This window comes from Phyllostomus hastatus, unplaced genomic scaffold (assembly GCF_019186645.2).
Source record: "Phyllostomus hastatus isolate PE091 unplaced genomic scaffold, TTU_PhHast_1.1 phas_contig_1, whole genome shotgun sequence".
Lineage (NCBI taxonomy): Eukaryota > Metazoa > Chordata > Mammalia > Chiroptera > Phyllostomidae > Phyllostomus > Phyllostomus hastatus.
In genome coordinates this window covers 49330029-49352086 of record NW_025333498.1, presented here as the reverse complement: position 1 = coordinate 49352086, position 22058 = coordinate 49330029, and positions in this window count along the sequence as shown.

The following is a 22058-nucleotide window of genomic DNA, read 5'->3' as shown; positions in this document are numbered from 1 at the left end:
CCATTTTGGCAGGGAATTGGGAAGTCCAAGATGATGGTGCCAGCAGTTTGGTGTCTGGTGAGAAGATTGATGGCCATTTTCTCACTGTGAACTCACATGATGGAAGAAGAGAGGGCCCTCTCTGGGGTCTCTTTTATAAGGGCACTAATTCCATTCATAAGATCTTCACCCTCATGACCTAATCACCTCCTAAAGGCTTCACCTTCATACACCATCACAATGGGGATTTGGTTTTAACATATAAATTTTGGGGGTATACATTCAGGCCATAACAAATATTTTCCAGTGACACCTGCTACTGAAGGTTATGCGAGGTCATCTGGAGGCTTTCAGTCATGAGTATTAAGGTATCAGAATTCAAGTCTCCTAGACCTCAGGTTTTTGAAGATTAAACTTTCTCAAGATAAAACAATCTGCTCCCCTGCACCATGGGCTGCTAAACTGACAACACTCTGTCCATCACTCCTTGCTCTTAGGCTTCTGTTGTTCCTTGTTCTTTATAGCCAGGAGATGAGTGTTGGCAATATATGGCAGAACCAGTTCTGTCCAATCCACTTACTTGCATAGCCAGCATACAGGATCTAACACTTTGATTTGGAGTACACTATTTTTACTGTTCTCAGATGTAGGACCTCAGTTAAAACTCTAAGACGGGGAAAGTCCCACTTATTACCTTGTCATTTCTTCCCATTGGTCTATAACTCTGACTAGAATATACACCATGAAAGTTGATATCCATCTGGTTCTCTGGTTGATCCTCAGCACCTAGCACAGTTCCCAGCACATGGTGTGTGCCCAGTAAATTTTTGTTGAGTAAGATAATGGTGCTGTGTATATAACCTTTTTTTTTTTTGTTTTTGCTTAGTTCCTTTATCTATAAAATTTGTTTAAAACAACTCCCAGGATGAGACAAATAGAAAGAAAAATTATACAACATACAGAGAAAATAGTAAGAAACTGATGTTTAGATTATAACCTTTAGGATTTGAAGATTCTCAGAAACCAGTCAGTATCAGGGATTTACAACTCCCCACTGATTCTCTATGGTTTTTGGTTAAAATACAGACTATTTAGTACTTTTTTTCTTCCCTAGCTCTTGGTAAATTTTCCCCAAGTTATTCATCTCCACACCTGCTCTCCCTGGAAGAATTGTTCAATATAAAGTGGCCCATGTAATTCTGCAAAATAAGAGGCTCCTCCTTTTTTTTTTAACCAGACAAGTATTAATCTCACTGATGATATCCTACTTCGGCTATTCCTGCCTCCCTCCCAAGAGTTCAGAGAACGACAATAATAGCTGTTTTTACTACTGAGGCACAAAAAAAACAGTGTTATCTGGAAGAATTTCTCTATTATTAGGTGTTCAACACATCCTAATTATTATAATAATTATCATCATCATCATTATTATTATGCTATGTTAGCAAACCATCCTGCCTGAGTCTTTTATGTGGTAAAAGTAATGAATCTCCTTTTATCACTGCTTTCCTTTGTCAATACATATTGTTTGTCCAGCTACATAAACAAGCTAATATGTATTTTCATGGTCAGAGTCACAATAAGTTTTGCACAAACAGTTCAAAAGAAATGGGAGCCTCTCTCAAAAAGAGCTGAGGATTCTACTCTGGAAGCTTGGCCATCTGAGAAGAAGGCATCTAGACTCGCTGAGGGGCTCCTTATGTGTCAGGTAATGATTTTTCCAGGGTCAGTGCAGGTGAAAATGCTGTAACTGAACGCTTGAAGAAAATGTCTAAAGGAAAATATATGTGGAAAATCAAATAAAAACAAACACACAAACAAACAAGTATTTGAAAAGGACAAAGACAAAGCCCAGTTCTGAATCCCCACCTCTGACTTAAGTTTCTCTAAAACTAGTGGAAAGAAGAGGAACAAAGAGAGAATTATTTCAAAGGACATCTGTGGAAACCATCAAGTTTATTATAAATGTAAGTGAATACTGGGCCTTTTTGGAGACTGTCAAGATCTAAAAGAAGAATAGGAAGTCAATGCTTTCCCCTAACAAATGGGAGTACCCAGGCTATAAAAATGAAATCCTGTAAGTTCTGGTAAAATAGCTAGAAACTAAGGATCACCTAGAGTTCTGGATTATGTATAGAGGTAGTCTGTTCTTCCCAGAAAAATATATGCCAATGATACCTCATCTTTAGAGACTGTAGTGAGGGTTGGACTTCCATAGGTGAGATATTTACCTTGATTACCTTTTTCATTTCCTACCTCTTGCAACAATACCAACATAGCTAATCATGTGATCACCAATATACTTTTATGTGATCATTGGCCCAACATAAATTCAGTCTTAAAAGACTGAAAAATTGCTGTTTTTTCTTTATGTATGATATCTTATTTTGTTCTCATAATAAACTTTAAGTCACACATCCTTCTGTCATACTTCTAGCACCTCTCTGAAGCCTAATTGCCCAAATCTGTATCCTGGTTTCCCAATCCCTCTGATGGCTACCCATATGGGAAATGTGTACTGATGTGAAAAAAGCATACTTTTCTCAAAATTCTTTACCCCATCTGTCAAAAGTGTCAAAATGCAATGATTTTGTTAGAATATAACACTTTAATGCCAACTTCCAGAAAATTACCCTATTCAATATACAATTCTACCTTGATTGTAATGAGAATGGTGAACACTTAGATGAGACAACTTTTGTGCTATACAATATGCAAAACCAACTTAGTTCTGTTACATTTTAGCTATATGAACTTGTATTATTTAACCTCTCTCTGCTTCTATAAATGAATCCCCAAAGAGGAACACACCAGGACACATTATAATTAAATTACCCAAGATTAAAGAGGAGAGCATCCTAAAAGCAGTAAGAGAAAAGGAGAGTTACCTACACAGAAGTGTCCATAAGACTATCAGCTGATTTCTCAAAAGAAAGCTTATAGGCAAGAAGAGGCTGGAAAGAAGTATTCAAAATCATGAAAAGCAAGGACCTACATCCAAGATGACTCTATCCAGCAAAGCTATCATTTAGAATGGAAGGGCATATCAAGTGTTTCTCAGGTAAGATCAAATTCAAGTTCAAGGAGTTCATCATCACCAAGCCCTCATTATATGAAATGTTAAAGGGACTTATCTAAGAAAAAGAAGAAGATCAAAACTATGGACAGTAAAATGACAACAAACTCACAACTATCAACTATTCAACCTAAACAAAACAAAAACAAACTAAGCAAACAATTTTTTTAAGATTTTATCTTTATTATTTATTTTTAGAGAGGGAAGGGAGGGAGAAAGAGAGAGAGAGAAACATCAATGTGTGGTTGCTGGGGATCATGGCCTGCAACCCAGGCATGTACCCTGACTGGGAATCGAAGCTGCGACACTTTGGTTTGCAGCCTATGCTCAATCCACTGAGCTATGCCAGCCAGGCCCTAAGCAAACAATTAAAACAGGAACAGAATCACAGAAATGAATATCATATGGAGGGTTATCAGTGAGGAAGGGGAGGGTAGAGGATGGTGGAAAGGGTATGAGAAATAAGAAGCATAAATGGTAGGTATAAAATAGACAGGGGAAGTTAAGAATGGTATAGGAAATCGAGAAGTCAAAGACTTTATATATGCGACCCATGAACAAGAATTAAGTGGAGGGAGATGCTGGAGGGAAGGAGGGTGCAAGGTGGGGGGGGTGGGTAAAGGGGAGAAAAAATGGGACAACTGTAATAGCACAATCAATAAAATATACTTAAAAAATAAAAAAATGAAGCCAATAATAGTGTTCTGGGGGTTAAATTAGTTAATACAGTTAATAAGTACATAGGAACTTGACAAATAGAAAACATTTAGTAAATATCAGTTATAATAATCATTCCTAATGTAGAAATAGACCTTGATTTAAGCAGCTTTTCCAAGGATATCCAAATGTTAACAGGAACTGCAGTATGAACTGGGTTAGGTTTCTCTCACCCAATGTTTAATTTCTTGCCCCCACTTTGTGCCAACTCCTGTGTCAGAGATGTGGTCTGTGGTCAAACATCAAAAGCTTTACTTTGTCAACACTGAGTTTTAACTGAATGTTAAGTAGCTGTGTAATAATCTCTTACTAGGAGAGATGGTATAGATGCAATTCTATTTGCATTTATATTTTTAAACAATGAGCAGTTCCCTCCAGAAAATCATGTGGTTCTGCTCAATCTGCAGTTCCTCTTTGTTATCTAACTTCTTGTAAAAAGAGTATCCCATATTTACAACCATGGTTGGTGCTCACTGTAATTAGCCTTTATAATATGATCATTTAGTATAAGAGACCATTCTGTGTGGTGTGGGCCCAACTCCCACTCGGAAAGGCCAGTGGAAAGTGAGGTCTGGTACACAGGACCCATGCCCACGGATAGGTTCTCCCATGGGGAATCAGGCCTTCATTGTACCTAGGCTGTTTTGAAGCTTGCTCTTGCTTAAACTCCCTCACCCTGAATTGAAGCAGCAAACGTTTACTGAATATCTTTAAAGTAACTTCCTGAAATCTATACTAAACCTTTCAAGGAGAGTGTAACCAGTTCAACCACTTTCCCCTTTACATTTGCAAATATCCTTCTTTCTAATGTAATTAGTGACATCTTCTCCTCTGTTTTCTGTAAAAGGTAACCACCTAAAGCAAACCTGTGCATAATAAATGAGGACCATCCTCAATGTAATGTGCCCAGAAAAGCAATAAAAGCTTGTCAAGGCAAGGGTCAGTATGTTCTCCTCTTGAGAGAGTAGCTGTGTCATCCCATTTCCTCCACAGGATTCAGTAGTCCGGGTGAATTTGTCGAGTCTCTTCCACAATGCTGTGGACACTGCTTGGCGATGTCTGCATCATTTTAGAACTATGCTTAATAGCCCTTTTGAAAATTTATGGGTTCTTAAAATCAGAGCTTCAGGAACCCTGGCAATGGATGAGAAACCAATGTGCATGTTCCAGACCAGGCCTCTCACCCACTGTGCCACTTAGAGATGGAGGATAGGGCGCCTATGGGACCTGAAGAAGTGTCAGAGCCCTGGAGGCTTTTCTCCTTGTACTTCTCTTTCTCACTCTCAAGTTCCTGCCATTCACCCAAGAAAAGTCTCCTAGCTCACCCCAACCTGTTAAGAATATGCTTGGCTGTACTTCATATCTGGAAGGTCTCCACACTGCATCTTTAGATCTTCTGGGGCAATTAACTTCTGACAGCTACAGATGAACCAAGTCCCATCTTGTGTGCCTGCTTATGGAGCTGTTTTCCCTCACTTTTATTTCTCTGCCTTCTTCCTGCTCTGTCCTTTATCATAAAGGGTGAAGAGGCAACTAAGGGAGAAGTTATCTAACCCCTGTAGTCTATTTTCCTGAATTCTGCGATAGGTACACAAACACATGCTTATGGCTGGGTTTGGCCAAGGAAGGAACTAATAGAATATTGGAGGTCAGTGGGGAGAAGGCAGAAGCTACCATGCCTTTGCCTGTGGACAGATTTCCAACAGCAGCTGCTTCCCCTCTATGTAATGACCTACCTTATTTACACCATGTGACCTCCCTAGGACTCCAGTGACAACACTCTCTCTTATCCTTTCAAACTTGGGGTCATAGTGGCCTCCTGCCATTGATCATCTCTGTGTTATTATTTTTTTTTGTAATGGGTGGCTTCACAACATCCTCCTTTTACATTACATAACTTTCAAACAAATTCTCTGCATTAAATACTCAGAGTGTTTGTGTTTTCCTGGCAGGAACCTGACTGACAGAGGCTGGTTTAAAAAAGGTGCTTGTGGTGGGGTGGAGATGAGCATAAACTCATAAACATGGTATGTAGAAGAAAGAGTATACTGTGAAAATGATTCTAATTAAAAATAAGATGTTGTTGACTCCTACATGCTGCATGGCAAGAAAGAGGAGGTTAGAACTCACCACCCTAAAACTGGGCCACCATCACACTCAGAGCATTACTTCGAAACTGAGGTGTTCTTTCATAAAAGGATGCAGTACTAGGCTCCCTTTCTGAGAACTGCTTTGTGCTGAGCAGGGAAAGAATGGGCGCCTGCCACTGAGGTAGCAGATGAGATTCTGTGATACTCACAATGGTGATGAGGGTTGAAAACTTCAAAATAGTTACTTCAAAAGCATATTTCTAACATATATTTTACAGGGCCACAGTGTTTGCCCAGTAAAATATTAAGAATAACTGTTTTGTTCAGTCATTCTATAACTATTAGTGAATTCCTCCTATATTCCATTATATTTAAGGAATAGAATAGTGAGCAAGTAAAAAGTACTATGTTTTCATAAGTTTATAATATAGCATTGGGGAATGGAGGAGACAGACTGTAAACAGAATATATAAGTAGAAAAATAATGCAGGGAATTGAATAGTAAATATTGAGATTAGGTGGTTGCAATTCTAAAAATGAAAGTCAAGGAAGACCTCACTTATAGTGGGATTTTGCTTGAGGCTGGGTTTGGGGAAATTAGGAGCTTAGTATTTAGACATAGTAAATTTGAAAATACTGTTACACATTTAAGAACTGATGCCACATAGGTAGTTGCTTCTGTAGATCTAAAACCCGGGGTGGGAGGGTAGAGAGAGAGAGAGAGAGAGAGAGAGATCTTGGAGTTGTCAGCATATCAAAAGTACCTTAATAAATTAAATTTAAACCACCAAGAGAATGAGAGTAAGCAAAGATAAGAAAATAAAAAGCCAAAGATTTAGTTCTTATCAGTCCAAAATTAAGAGGTTGGGATGATGAGGAGAAACTTGAAAAAAAAAAGCTTTATTAGTCAGGGTTCTTCAGAAAAATACAACCAATAGGATTTATATAGAGATAGAGAGCTACATAAACAGTTTCAGTATGAAGAACTGTCTCATGCAGTTATGGGGGCTGAGAAGTCCCATAAATTGCGATCTGCAAGCTGGAGACCCAGGAAAGCCAGTGGTGTAGTGCCAGTCCACACCCAGAAGCCTGAGAACCAGGTCATACTGCTTTACTTTTATGTGGTATCTGAAAAACAAAATAAAGGAACAGTAGACCAGCAACAAACTTATATATAGAGAGAACATGTTGATGGTTGCCAAATGGGAAGGGGATGGGGGTGGATGAAAAAAGAAAAGGAATTAAGAAGTACAAATTGGTAGTCACAGAATAGTCATGGGCATGTAAAATACAGCATAGGAGATATAGTCAATAATGTTGTAATAACTATACTTGATGTCTTGTGGGTGCTGAGTTTTTCAGGGTGATCACTTTGCAAGTTACATAAAGGTTTAATATTATGTTGTAAAAACAGTTCATACTATACAATTTCATTTTTATGAACCTGTAGACAAAGAAAAATTATCTCTAGTGAAAGAAAGCTTATCAGTATATTTGGGATGGTGGGAAAGGTTTAGGAAGGAGGGAGAAGTGGGGATGATCAAAAAGGAACCCTAGGAATCTTTTGGGAGTGATGGATATCTTCATTATCTTTACTGTGGCAATAGTTACATATATGTATACATATACCAAAACTTATCAAACTGTACATTTCAAATATGTGCAGTTTGTTGTATGTCAATTATACCATGGTAAATACAGGATCCAGCCAAAGTAACCTACTTGAGTGTGCTTTGGTAGGGTAATAATATGGGTGTAATAATTTATAGTTTCAATTTGAACATTTTACCTAAATTATCATATGGTATGGTTGAGTGTGATATTGTTATGTTATATAATTACATGCTTATTATTTTAAAATAAAATGTTTTGTAATAAAAAGGAGCATTATTTGTGCTGGACCCTGTATATTTAAAATGAAAAACAGAGAGTGAAATGACATGAAAATGAATGACAATGAATATAGAAACACTTCCAAGGAGAGTTTTTATAAAGGGAAAATAAATAAATGGTAGCTCAAGAAAGAAGTAGAATTAGTTAAACAGAAATATTTTTAGGTAGGAAAATAGTAAGTTATGTTGATAAGTTATTATGTAGATAAAAGCAAATCATGGTTCAGGGAAAAGGGGATAATTGCTGCTGCAATGTTTGAGCACACTGGAGGAGCTGCCACTTAGTTTAGCTGGCAGCAGAGGTGAATGTGTTAGTTCATAGAATGAACAGCGGGTGCACCCAAAGTATCAAGAGAGAAGGCAGAGTATGTTGGGACAGATGCTGGTATGTGAATAGTTATGATGGGAGTTTGCAGAAGTTCTCTTCAGGATGCTTTTATTTTCTCAGTAAAATGTGAAGCTGAAGAGGAGGAGGAACCAAGTCATCAACTAAGAAAGGAGGATGATGAAGAGATATTGGAGATTGAAATAGTCTACTTGCAGGGTGGGAGAGAAATGGATATAGAAATATAATTTCCAGTTAGCATTAAGAGCCCACTTGAGATTAGTGGTCATGAATTTAAAGTGAGGTCATTCATCATGGTTTTATGCTTTCCTTTAGTCATGTTCAGTTGCACAGTTGCAGGCATGGCATAGACAGAGAGTTTGATTTAGTTTGGGCTGTGTTTTTTCTTATTAAGAAGTGAGACAGGGACAAAGAAGTCATGGGTACATGCAAGTAAGGGACTATAGCTTTTGGTCACAGAATTAAGGCTGGATAAGAAGGGGAGTAAATCCAAATGAGTCAGAAAAAGTTAATATTGATATCATTGATAGATTGCAGGTTCTGCTGAGGCCAAATGGATGTTGGAGAGGGGATACTGGAAGGAATGTGCTGGAAAGATAGCAGGTGGTGGTCAGAAAGTGTGATGCTGGAGATAGAGGATTAGAGGGAATATAGTTCAGATAATGACAAGGGCTAGAGTATAATTATGGAAGCAAATGACTCAGGAACATAAACAAGAGGATCATGAGAAGAAATGAGCTCAGGCACTGAGAAGTCAGGCTATTGGTAAGATCATATTAGATTAGGACATTGATATCACTGAGAAGCAGAAATGATATAAAAGAAAGTGACAATAAGCCAGGATCAAAAATCTTCAAAAATTAAAATAATGGCCAGAGTGTAAGTTGCTAACTATAACAAGGAGAAGTGGTATGTCAACTAACATGATCATCTGATATTCAAAACAGAGTGTTTCCATGGAGAAAAAAGAGAAAATAGGAAGAAAGAGGCAACAAGGAGGTAAGAGGACAACCGTCCTTCCTTCCAGGCCAGTATATGAGCATGCAGAAGAGCTAAAAGCTATCATCTGAAAGGGCTTTGGGAGAAGTGGTATCCTCAAGAAAGAGTAAGGGTCCAGAACATAAGCTGTCTAATTATAATGAACCAGGAATTTTAGTAGTCACAGTAGAAGAGTTTCAGGAACTAAATACAGTTAGAAGATGTGATCAGAAAAGGAGTTCATGGGTTTATTGAATAGGGACAGAAGGATAGCCTGGAGACCAGGGCTTCTTATGTGGCTTTCTTTAGTTGAAACTCACTTTTTTTTAAACTACTGACTTAGAGCTTTGATGGATTATGGGGAGACTATTATGGGACAAGGTATATGACCATAAATACATATGTACTGGTTTGTGTTTAAGAGATAATCTCTCTTGAGTTGTGGTGCACTATTTCTAAGAGATAATAATGTATAGAAATTATGTGGAAAGTAGAGTTTGGCTCTGGGTGATGAGATTTCTACTGATTAAGAGAAATTTGCATGGAAGTGAAAAGAAGGGTTACTAGAATGCAAAATATCAAATCTGAAATCAAGCCTGTTTTATTGTTATGGCCATGATCCTTCCACTGTCACACCAACAACAGTATGTCATGTCCTGATATTGGAAATAAAGATTTCAAAGGTAGGAAGAGAAGAAATTGACTTATGTAGATTTTGAGCCTGTTACATGAGTAATAGATAATATTTTGAAAGTCACAAGAGCAAAATTTTAATTTTTTCCCCAAATTTGCCTTACTTTCTGTTGCTTTCAACTTCGTTCCTACCTAATGCTAGAAAATATAATACAACCATTTTGACATAAATGTAGATTGGTAAGTAATAGATTATTTAGTCATTTCAAATAAAAGATCAAAGTCAGAAACTTTTTCTCTACCCATCCTTTTTCTAGTCTGCACATTGTCAGTTAGGGGTAGGGGGAGATTCCGCTTCATTCTGAGGGATGAATATCAAATATACATTTGATATATACCGCACCAGTGATGTGAACAAACATGGTGCCATGGTCTCCATTCACAGTGAAACAAGGTCACTGGCATCCACTGTGCTCTCACTGGCTTCCAGTCCCCCGCCCAGGCAGCCCTCTGTGGTTGCATATTCTCATCATAATATGAGAACTGTTGAGGACTAGTGGCCATGTCCCAGTCCTTGCACATGCATTTGGGGCAGAGCAGGTAGAGGAGTTAGGGATCTGGGGAACACTTGCTCATGACACTCTTAAGCCTGGAGTGTGGTGTCCTCTGTTGCCCTCTTGACCCAGGCTTAACCATGCTGTGCCAGAAGTGACCATTTCACTCTGCAGTAGCTGCCTGTGATGGCACAAAGGTTTCTCTATGAGGTTTGAGGTCTCACTGGGCTCGACCCAGGATGGAAGACCCAGAAACACTGTACTATCAGATCTCAAATTTAACATGGATTTTTTTTGTGTTAGCTCATATATTTGACATAAAGTTGGGCATAGTTTCCCTCCCAACCCCCAAATTAAGAAGAATTGTCTCTGATGTTTAACATTCTCATTTTTCCCCAATAGCCATACTCCCTTTCCTGCCATGTTTAGCTCGTGAAGACATGGGGATGTGGTCAACACAAGAGGAAAAATTATTACTTACTGAAGTCATATGCATTATCTGTGGAGTAAAACACTTGACGCTGTTGTTGTTTGGTTCCCATAAAGAAAAGTCTTTGGAGATATCATGGATAAGACACATGGTAGGTTTTTACTTTCTCCTTAATTATCTATTTTTATTTAGTGAAAAGTTTGGGTTGATAAACGAACTAATATATATGACCATTGTCAAGTTCTTTGAAAAAAAAAGATGCCATTGGAATGGAAATAACTGTTTAAAATTCTTGAGAGTGAGAAAGAGAGAATGGTTAGATGGGTCATCATGCTTTCATTGACTTTCAGGCTGGTTCCAAATGGCAAATTATCACCTAGGCAAATACTTGCAATCAAAATGACCTTACTCCATTTGTTCAGAGTATTTCAGTACTTTGTTGACTGTGCAAATCATGCTCTCCATTATAAAAGGACATAAAATTTGCTACAAAAACCCTGTAATTTAGTGGAGCTCTAGGATGCAGTTTGAAAAGAAAGCAAGTGAAGAAACAGATACCCATCATCAAAGGGCAAAGATACCAACAGGAAGAAAAGAGTCAGAGCACACTGTGGAATTTGAGTTAAGGTGGCAGACTTTTACCTAGGTGTGGACAAACTCTACATGCTCCATTATTGTAGAGACCAGAACTATTTTAAAATGAAAAGATGGATCTTGAATTATGGATTTTATTCTAAACAAGCTAAAGAGAACATTATGTAATTTTGATAGAACCAATCATCTTTATGGTGAAATAACATTCACTTTTTTTTCTTTTAGTTAAACATGAAATCACTCTATTTCGGAATAGCTCTTGAGGGGAAAAAAAGTGAAGCAGAATGACACACAACTGAAGAGCAAAGTACTTGCATGTAAAAAGAAAGAAAAAGTGAAGCATACGAACTCAGTAATAGAACTCAGATTTGGTGGGAACTGGCTATCTCGGTGCTTTCATTTATTACTAGAGATTAATTTAACAACAATAATAGGGGTGCACAGAGGCTAGATTGTAGCACAGCCTATGTAATTAGGTCAGCCCAAGTCTGAATTTCCACTGTACCATATAATAACTGGTATTGATGTTGGGTAGATCTTAACCTTAGTTTCCACATCTTGCTGAAGTATCAGTTTTTCTCTCCATAAAGTGGAAATATTAAAACCCACTTTATAATTTTCAGGAACAAATATATATTATATTGCTTAGCATTGTATCTGAAACATAGATTTAGGACTTTTCATGTAGTTTCTCCCAGTAAATTTCCCATGCAAAGGATTGAACTGATAGTGCCTGAACTATCTAATTTTTCTTTCAAAGATGTTAGGGTATAAATTCAATGAAAGAATCCATTTGCTCTGCTTTTTTTTTTCTACTTAATGATAGATGTCCCAGTGTCCTGTTTGAAGAAGGCTAGAGGGACCTAGACATTAGAGTTTCCCTTAAACAGAAAGCAGATTCATTCCTTCTCACTATGCTTTGGTTGCTCCCCACCCATGTAAGCAATCAGTATCTTCTGGCTATGATTTTGTATTTATCACTTTTAGAAGTTATGCTAGTATAAATTAATCCACTGCACTGAATGCTAGTGGTCATTCCTGAAATAGGAATCTATGTTTCTCCTCATGTTGGGACTTGTCCCCAGAAAAGGGCTTTGCATTGGGTAATGGGGGGTCGGGGGTCTCTAAAGAAAGCAAAATATAAAACAAACAAACAAAAAACTGGAATTCTTCAAGATCCAGCTCAAATATGTCCTGTTCATGAAATCTGTTTCTTTAATTTTCTAGGAATAATTAATTGCTTTATATGCCTTCGGGTAGTTTTTTTTATATGCAGCATAATTTTACACTTCTGTCTTATTTCCTCTTTGTATATTTTTATATATTCTTACTTTATTCCTACTTGTCAGTCTTTCTTAGTTGTCAACACCTCTGAGAGTGAAGCCTAGTCCTTTCCTTCACTGCTGGCTTTCCCATTCTGCCAGCATCAGGTCTTGTGCAGAAGTGTCCAAACAAGGTCAGCGCCTATCAATCACTCCCTCTCTGCAGAACCCCAAGACTTGAGATTCTTGGTCACTGGGACTATGTCCATGAAAATGCATGCACTTAATGTGGGAATTGGGGCAATTTTAAGTATAATCATCTAAAACTCCATTTTGAGATCAAAGTTTGTGGAACCAGGCACTATGTATTGCAGAAAGCACTGGTCCAGCTGATATCCAGCTTCTTGGCTGAGAAATGATGCGGACTGGTGAAGCTCACCTCCAAGCAGACACATCTATTTACACAGCTGTGGCTGTTTCTGTTTCAAATTAACATTTGCTTCTCCAGTGCTCCTCTCCCTTCTCAGGGATGTTTTCTCACTGTTCCTGTAAATTATTTTTTTCAAATTTTTTATCTAAACAGGTGAAAGTGGGTTTTTTTGCAGGAAAGGGAAAAGCACTTGGCATATGTAGTTGCCTTAAATGACTAACTTTTGAGTTTAGTTGTTACCCTCCTAAAAATTAAATAATGTCTTTTTAAGGCACAAAACTGTGACTGTTACAAACTCTGTAGGTATTTATCTGGGCCAGATCTAAACATATTGTTTTTGGTGGGAAATGATTATGTCTTACAGATCCCTTTAATACTATTGTGCACAAGCCAGCAGACCTTTTGTTCATTCTTTTGATTAGAAATTTAAATCATACCGAAGAATTGTTCCAAAGGGTCTTGAGATAAATCCTTGGACACAAAGTTGCAACTCACTGCAGATTCTGATAGTTGAGTTACAACTTACTGAAAACCAGGAGTTTAAAATAGAAGCACTGACAAACCTTCAAGTCAGGGCAGCACAAATGGCGCCTTGATAATTTATAGTCTACAGACAGCTCTTGGGTTTATTATCACAATGACAAATGCACTGTCATTGTTAATAGGATATTTCCCAGCAAGGACTTCTTGTTATGCAAGCCAGGTTTGGTATGTCATGCAGCATGATAGCAATAAAGTCTACAAGAATTTGTAATGAACTTCAATTACTAATAGATTATGGTTAATGGGAAATATGTGCAGTAAAGATACAGGATTTTATATGCACATTCTGGTATTCTACAAGGCAGTGATTTATGCTACAATTTATGTTAACATTTTCTACTATGAAAAGGTCCAATTTGGTAGAAAGTCACCTCACCCATAACAAATATTTAAGATAATTTTGCACATAAAATAAATGACGGTATAAAATTAGATATTAATCTATTTAATTTTAGCCTTTTTGTTTTTATTGAAAAGGGAGACTTTTTTCTCTTGAGTAGTGCTATTAAAAATTCTTGCTGTAAAACAAAAGCATAAGATGTAGTGATGTCTTCGAGTTAAATGTGACATTTGTGTGTGAATGCCTTTGTTTAATTTCCTGCTGTAATTGAGGACACAGTTAAGGTTTGATATATACTGGTGTCTTGCTTATGGAAGTATTATTTTAAATTAAGAAAACATAATTATTCATGTTAAATTAACATGAATTTATAATCCACATCATGGTTTCTTTCACTATAGAGGTAAACAGCTGTGATAGAACATGTGATACACACATGATATCCATATTTAAATGATTTGTGTTTGTGTGTCTTCGTCTCTTTGTGTATCACCCACAAATATGGTCCATATACATATATACACGTTGACAACAATGGACAAAATTAAAAAATGCTAAACACAGCCTAGCCAAGTATACACCAAAAAATAAAAATCAATTATCCTTTTTTGCAGTACATCTACATGGTATATGCTTCTACCTGTCAGGCACTTCCTAGCCCTCCAGGTTATTAGATCACTTGAGGTTGTATCGCAGTGCTGTGTTAGGTGACACACCTTGTTTTATTATTATAATTGTTCTGTTTTATTGCCAGTTATGGTTCATCTCTTACTGTGCCTACTCTATGAATTAAATTTTACCATATTCATCTGTGTTGAGAGAAAACAACAGAGCACGTGTGGGATTTGGTACCATCCATGGATTTAGGCGCCCACTGTGGGTTTTAGAACATAAGCCCCCTGGATAAGGTGGGAGCTATGGTAGTTGACTTCATGCAGATTAAACATCTGAGATACACCTACTTGATACAAGAGGTACACTTCTCATCTTGATATTTTGGCTTTATTTGGGGAAACAAATATTTTCCTTGAAAACAGCCACCCACTCTCCTAGGCCATTATAACCCATGTTGTATGTTTCAAAGTTTTTCTGTTATTTTTCAATGTTCCTTTTGTCCTACTTTATAAATACAAAGAAGATTTTGAAAAAGATAGGAAAGACTCAGGTCAGATTAATTTACTTATGGTAGCTGGGCCCGGGTTCAGCCACTGGTACTGTAAGTTAGCATTGTACATAGGAGGCAGATTGTCATTTTTCTCTTGTGTGGCAGTCCAAGGGTAGGCAGTGCATGCCTGAAGTGGCAACTGCTCCATCAGGTCAGGGGACTCTGCTTCTTTTATATATGGTCTTGCATTTCCTAGGACATTGCCACTGTTGTCTGTATGGTCTGAGATATCTCACTATCACATCTGCATCCCAGTCATCCAGAAGGAAGAAGAACAGAAAGAGAACACACCTTCTTTTGTCTGCATATCCCACAAATTGCTACTTCTTACATCCCATTGGCTAGAGTTTAGTCATAGAACTACATATAACTAAAAGGGAGTCTGAGAAATATAGTCATCTGGGTAGCCATGGACCTAATTTAAGAGAAAAAAACACAGTATGTTACCATAGAAGGGGAGAATTGCTATTAGGAAATAGTTTCTGTCACATTACCTTCAACTCTCTGCCCAGCTAAAGCTACACAGGTCTTATTATTTGCCACTACAAAGTCTCTTGTGTTACAGATTCAAAAACAGATTATATTTACATGAGAACAAAATAATGGATCAATTCACTGGGGTTGTCCTCCCTTACCCAACAGGGTAAGCCATGGTCATACAGGAGCTGCCTTTTGAAAGTAATACATCATTGGACCAAGGTGGTTAAGTTAAACAGGTGTTCTCTTTGTACCAGAGTTGCCAGGTGAGATTAGTCCCCAGGAAATAGAACGAAAATTCAGAAGCTGGGAGAGAATTCTTAAAATTAAACTTGGAAAGCTAGGAAAAAAAGAAACAAAGAAACAAAAAATTCACATGCATCTACACCAGGAGCAGCTAGGATATAGTGGTTATGAAGATAGTCTCCGGGGTTCATCTGCATGGGTTGGAATTCTGGTTCCTGTGTGGGCTGGAAAGCTCTGAGGGTATGGGAGAAGGTATAGAAGCAACTTAGACCTCAGTTTCCTTGTTAACTAAACTGAAATAAAAATAGTAACTAACTCATAAATTTTTACAAAATTAGATTAAATAATGGAACAGTGCCTAATAATATCATAAGCCCTCAATAAATATTAACTATTAATAATGTGGATGCCTTAAAATTCTTAAAGGTTTATTTAATCTAGCAAAGAATCTTCTTCCATGATCAACCCTTTTTCAGACTGGAAATCTATAAATTAAAGAGGCCAAAGAAAATATATGGAAACAAACAAGTGCTGACAAAGTAGTGGAAAAAAGGAAACCCTAGTGTACTGTTGGTAGGACTGTAAACTGGTGCAGCCACTGTGGAAAACAGTATGGAATGTCCTCAGAAAACTAAAGATGAAACGGCCTTTTGACCCAGTGATTTTGGTGCTGGGAATATACCCTAGGAATTCTGAATAATCACTTCAAAGGAACCTATGCACCCCAATGTTCAAAGCAGCACAATTTACAATAGCCAAGTGTTGGAAGCAACCTAAGTGCCCAGCAGTACATGAATGGGTCAAAAAACTATGGTACATTTACACAATGGAATACTATGCAGCAGAAAGAAAGAAGGAGCTCCTACCTTTTGTGATAGCATGGATGACTGGAGAATATTATGCTAAGTGAAATAGGCCAGTCAGTGAAAGACAAATACCATATGACCTCACCTATAAGAGGAATCTAATGAACAAAAGAGACTAATGAAAGAATAGAACCAGAGGTTTGGAAACATGGAACAAACTGACAGTAACCAGAGGGGACAGAGAAGGGGATAATAGTGGAAAGAAGGGGAAGGAACTACTCAAAGAACATGTATGAATGACCCATGGACATGGACAATGGTGTGGGAATTAACTGTGGGAGTGAGGTGTGGGCTGGGTGGAAGAGGTCAAAGGGAGAAAAATTGGGACAACTGTAATGTAATAACAATAAAAAATTTAAAAAGGAAAATATATGGAAGCAGGTAAGCCTGAGAGCCAATGTTTACTTCACCATTCCTAAGACACAGATGGGGAAAGTCATGGATTGCCAACCTTACCCAGGCAAATCCATCCCATGAGGTTTCTTCTGAAGCAGTAAGACCTGGGTAATTTCCTTGTCCTGTTTTCTAGATATCTTTTATACAGTGAGAAATAAGTCCAAATTCTTGTTTCAGTTAGTCCTAGAGAAATAAAAATCCTAATAAAATAATAACCAAAACATATTGCCATTTGCAACAACATGGGTTGTTAGGAACCCATGAAATGTTAGGCTAAGCAAAGTAAGTCATTCAGAAAAAACTAAACCATGTGATTTCACTCATATGTGGAGTGAAGGTGCTAAAACTGAAAGTTATAGGCACAGAAACAAACAATATGGTAGTTAACAGAGGGAAGGATGTGGGTGTAGGGAGGGTAAATGAGGCTGAATATTTTGTGATGGAAGATAATTTGACTTTGGGTGGTAGACACACAATGCAACAGATCATGTGTCATGGAAATGTATACATGAAACCTGTATGATGCTATTAACCAATGTTGACCCTAATACATTTAATAAAAAGCTAAAATAAAACAAAATGCAAAGACTGTAAAGCACCTCTCATTAAAAGCTGTTGTGAGGTAAATGAAACCTCTTGGAAAACATGCAGAACAGTCACAATATCTTGATAAATAGGCCAAGGCCGCAATATGCTTGTGCTGATAATAAGTAGCATGGAACAACTTCCTCCTCTGCCGAACCCTGGGGATTTATGTCCAGTCTTCTCTGGAAACTCGAGAATTAACTCATGAAACTCATTCATCAACACATGGAGAAAAAGGGATCACAGTGTAGAATGAAATTAGCATGGAATTAGTTAGTTGTAGGCCATAAAAAGAGGTACTGACATTTTCCTGCACCTTCTGTATCAAATATCTTTGGAGAACTCATCCAGCTTGGACTGTAGTTGATGGCTTCTGTGATTTATTTCAGCATTTTGTACTCAAGGCAGGTTGTTCACAAAGTCCTTCAAGTATCATTATGATGAGTCAGGAAACATAGATAATTTTTCAAGAGAATGTGATCATGGGAAGACACTGCTTATACAGAATATTCACAATGTGTCATTGCAGCCTCCAGAACAGGCATTGCTGTATTTATTAATCCATTGCTACAGAGATTGTGGCAATCTGACATGGATCCCTAATGAATTTTTGGCACATTTGGAAATTGTGACTGTCATTGCCCAGGGAGCTTCTTAAATCAACCTCTATTTTACTGCAGTCGCCTTTTCATGGTATATATCACATTGACAAATGGATTACACAATCCATAGCTTTAACTACCCTGTATTAGTTGATCTCATACTACAGATGTGTGTTGCACAGTGTATGAATTGTGGCACAGCTAGGATATGGTGACAGATAATTTAAACATGAAATTGATGATGCTTGGGACCAAGTAGGAATAAGAGAGAAATAAAGGCAAAAAAAATAAGGCAAATGGATGGGAGAATCAGGTATCTGTGGTTAGATTAAAACAAACTTATTCATGAAGCACAGTGTTTAGAAAGAGTTCTATCTCACCATTGAATGAGAAGATTTTTTTTTTATATTACACTTTGATTTCCAATTCCTTCTTCTCTTTGTCATCAGATTCCCTTCAGTTTGCAACTGAACATTTGGGGGCAAATGTAATTAGTTCCAGGAAGTCTTAATCTTTAAGAAAAGCTGCATCTGAGATAAAAAAAGGATTGTAAACTTAATTTGCCCAAAGTGTAGACACACAGTATGAAGTCAGATGGTACAGGGTACAGCTTATCTCCTGTTACAAACTTGATTTGAAAGCTGGGCTAAGCCATTTAACTTACCAGTATTTCAGTTTCCTCGCCATCAAAAATGGGATTATAATAACCAACCTTTTAAACTCATTAACAGTGAAATGAGACATTATATACTGTTCTAACTAGGATACTTGGGAAGCAAGAGGCAGACCTAAGAGAAAAGGGTGATTTCAGGATAGACAAAAATCAGAAATGACAAGGACCTTAACTTGAGATAAACTTTCCAAACTTATCACCTGTTTAAAGGCCATGTGGTCTTTATTGTCTCAAGTCAGCTCCATTCCTCTTTCTAACTGTAGCATTCTAGTGAGCTCCTCCCACATATGGGTCAGAGTGACAACTCTGAACTTAAATTTGTTTCATGACCTGTCAGTTTAGCTACTATATAAAGCCACTCAGCTTTCTAACTGTTTTCATGTATGGCAAGGTCATTCCCAAATCAGGGCCTTTGTACTACACTTCATTCTTCCTGAAATGCTCTTCCCCCCTTTGCCAAGCTTGCTCCTTCATTTCATTTAAACTTCTGTTCAAATCTCACCATTTTAAAAAGGCCTTCCCTGACCACTCTGAATAATATACCATCTGGTATTCTCTTCTCTTTGTCTACTTCTATTTATCTTAATAGTGACTATCACTATCTGACTTTTTTTTAACTGCAGTACTGCCCTTGCCTAGAACAATGTCTTACATTGTGATCAATAGTAGTTAAATGATATATTTTATGAACAAGCAATACAACCAATGCCTGATTTCTCCAGAATTATAATTCCAGACTTCTAAGAGAAGAATTAGAAGGATCCATTCCATATTTTTCAGAAGGAACCACTCCAATCAAATGATACTTAGCCAGTTAGTGGACATTGGTCTACTCAGGGACAGAGTTGGGATGGGATCACTTCATATAGTACAGAGTGCAGGTACTTAGTGTCAAGCAGGCAGATTCCCTCAGTGAGGCTTAAGTATCCCAACCCTGATGACACCTTGAGTTTTGTGAAGCACCAGCTCAGCCTCTAATAGACGCAGAGAGGCCATATACCTTTGACTAGAAATGTCAAGGTCAGGAACTAGTTTGGCTCCTCTAGTAACTCTCTGGCCTCAGTCATAATAGACCTCAATTTTACTTTTTGTCTGCTCTGAATTTTATGTTGAATTTTTATGAGCAATTAATAATAATCATAGTTAATATTTTTGAAATATCCTATGAACCTGCTACTACTTTATGAGAATACTTATGTAGTTAACTCCTGAAATCCTAGTTATCCTCTGAGGTAGGTTACTATGATTAACTTCATTTTGAAGACAAAGAAATGTGGGAATAGAGAGAAAATAAGTTTCCTGAGATCTCTTAATGAGTTAACAGAACCAAGATTCAAACCCAGGAAGTCTGGTTCAACCTCTTCATCTAATAGGACTATTTCATACATTAATTCCCCTGTGAGGCTTGGCAAGAAGTCCTTTTTTCTTAGAAATAACATTCTAAGGGGGTAAACACATGCAAATATGCTCTTAAAATGTTAAAATATGTTGGATAAGCTATTATTAATAAACATTTAAAATACATAAAATATACCCTCAGGTCTGTACAGTTAGACTTAAGATCTAGTATTCCCTATGACCCTTGCATCTGTTTTTATGTAGGTATAACCAGAAATTAAAAATATTGTGCCCAAATTGACAGAGTTTTCAATGAAGACATTTGTTAATTTTTTAAGCAAATACCAAGGCCCTAAAACATAGTGCTCCACTTTAAATAAGTTAAGGTTTATACTAAGGGTTTTGTTTGTTTTCTTGAGCTATGTTAAAATAAGAATATAAATGCATAGCTATGAAAGATTCTTGAGAAGTACAGAATTCATTGAATACCTATTATTTAGTATCTTCTATATATGTGGCACCATGTTAAACACTGGGAGATGTACAATGATGTGTAAAAATGTTCCAAACTCATGTTGCAGGCTTTTTTTTTTCTGAATCTCAAGAACAGACTTGAAAAGTCAGTATATGACTACCCTGATCCTTTGTATGGTCTAGTGCACTGTAGACAGAAACCAATAGTTTCATCCTTGTAACTTTTCACCACCAACTGGCAGGTGTTCATGGAGGTTTTATTTTTAAAAAGGCTTGAGTGTTCCTGTTTCATTAAATTGAAGCAAGTGAGAATTTATTTATCCTTGTATTTTATAGTAAGAGCTGTATAGGGATGAGAAAAAGGTTGTATGTATACACAAATATCTATGGACTGCTGTTCTTTTCTTTTAGTAGCATGTTAGTTCTATGCTTTTTTGTTTTGCACATTTGATTTTTTTAAAAGGTCATAATATGCTCTGTAGAGTCTTGATTTCCATCCTTTTGGCAAAGTTGTTCAAGGTCATCATGGTCCATATTCATCAATCATGTGTGCCTCATGGATTTCCTCTGTCAGTAGTACGTATCAATATGATTAATGGTTCAGGGCTCACACTGAGGAATCTGATTGGGTAACTGTCATGTCATTTGTTGAAACTTATAATTCAAAAAACATTAATGAAGTTGTTCAAGAAAAGAGGGCAAAACAAGCCAGTTTCAGTCATGATGAAAAACAAAGCTTAGTCATTTGTTAATGCAAATAGGTTCTGAACTTCGGTGTACTTCTGGGTTTCTCTTTAAAGTGTCTATAGTGCAGCATTAAGTAGTAGCTCTGTAGTGTGAAAGAGTGACTATGATATTGTGTTGAAGGCTTCATTACTTTAAGAATGAGTTCAGGAGCGCTTTAGTAAAGCCTTACATTTGTGTTGTTTCTAACATGAAGTAAAAGTTTTTTACTTACCTTAAAAATATATTTATTAAGAGCATTCTGGCCAACATGGAAGCATAGATAGATATACTTTGCTTCCCCGCACAATCAAAAGAAAGATAACAACCATTTTAAAAACAAAAACCAACCAGAACTGCCAGAAAATAAAACTGTATCAAAGTCCAACCACCAAGGAGTTAAAGAAACATTCATCCAGACTGGTAGGTAGGGTGGAGACAGGAAGCTGGGGTGGTGACGATGTGCAACAAGGTGGTTAGAGGACTGACATATCACATGTTCATGTATGGATAAGCCAGGAGGAATAACCAGGGAGCAAGACAGACCACATGCAACCCAGGGTTCCAGTACAGGAAACTAAAGCCTCAAAACCTCTGGCTGTAAAAACCTACATGAGTTGCAGCAGCAGGAAAAGTACCCAGTCTCAGG